Below are 1,566 nucleotides of genomic sequence, written 5' to 3'. Positions count from 1 at the left end.
TATATCTGTCTCATGGACATGGTAGTCTCCTCAAATCAAATTTCCCTGCCAAAAATCAGTACGAAAATTTCCCAGTTCCGCTGGTCTTTTCATGCTTTCTTGTTACTCGATATGGGTACATTTCCTGTTTCTCATCTGTATCACGTTTCACGATAAATTTAGGGTTAGCTAATTTCATTTCTAAACTGAAGCTATTGGATTTTCTGTTAGTCGCCAGAGAAACAATTAATGCTTAGATCTGGGATTATTTTTATTGATCTGCTGAAGATGCAAAAATTCTGTTACTGTTCGAAGCTTTATCAGCAGTTACAGACTAGTCATGTAAAGGTGCTGAAAGTTGAGTAAATGCACTGACGTCTCACAGTACTGATCTGTTTCCCTCAATAAATATTTATGTTGTGAAACTCAATTTCTTAACATCTATTTGTTTACCAATACCATTATTTTGTTGTTTAATTTATCGTTTTCAGTCCCTCGATTATCGCATATTTTACACTAAAAAAGTGGCTTAGCAAAAGATTTTTCAATTCTCCATTGAAAATTCAATGGGTAAAAAATGTGTTGATGGTTCTCGGGAAAGGACTTCACTATTTCTACATCCGGGGTTGACACCCCAGATGACACTCCTCTCACAAGAGGGGGGCCGCAAATATTAGCGACGGATAAATAGGAGGGACAAAGCCATTGCGGTAGCTTCTTTAGAGCGTGACCGACTTATACAAATCCTTTTCTCTAACTTTATTAATTATTTTTTCTTTTACTGTATAAGAATCAAATTTGCTTATTATGGAAAGTAAAAGCTATATAATTCATTTAATCAGAAGTATCTTGATTAGGTACTACAGTTTATTCATGCAACTGCAGTTTCTTAAGCACTCGCGGATGATTAATTAGCTAATAAATCCTTAATTAGTGCTGTCATTTCATTGAGAGCTGATGAAAATGGCAGACAGTATTCTTGGAGGTTCTTAGCATTTAAACTATATATCAAGCTTTTTGTTAGGTAAAAACACAAAGAATCTAGTAAACCATGCACAATATAGGTGAAAGAGACAGAAGATCCAATTATTTTCTTTATATTAGCAAGTTTTCCTTTTAGGAATAAACAATCCTTTTTGGGTTTTTTTTTTTTTTTTTTTTGGGTATATTCACGTGTGCAAGAATATTGAAAAAAATATTTATGCAAGTAACATTTAGAGCATGTTTGGTACAACTTAAAACCCAATTAAAATCAATTTTTTTATCGTTATTTCACTATTTCATCCGTCATTTTTGAATTATTCTCTCACATGTAGGACGACCCACTTTATCTCTAATAGTCAAAAAATTAATTAACAAAATTCATACTAAACAAGTACTTAATCAGCAACGTCTAAATGTATACAACTGGATGACATTGATGAATTTCTTTCGAGCTTCTGCAGTTATTTGTTTCAGAGTTTTAGGTGTGCATGCCCTAAACGGTTTTCAGGGGGGAAAGGAAAAAAAAAAAGTCCACTAATATTTATCCCTTTTCCTTTTCTTTATATATGAAACTTCAAATTAGCGAAACTAATATCAACATTT

Source organism: Olea europaea, unplaced genomic scaffold (genome assembly GCF_002742605.1).
Source record: "Olea europaea var. sylvestris unplaced genomic scaffold, O_europaea_v1 scaffold7125, whole genome shotgun sequence".
Classification (NCBI taxonomy): domain Eukaryota; kingdom Viridiplantae; phylum Streptophyta; class Magnoliopsida; order Lamiales; family Oleaceae; genus Olea; species Olea europaea.
This window is presented reverse-complemented; position numbering follows the sequence as displayed.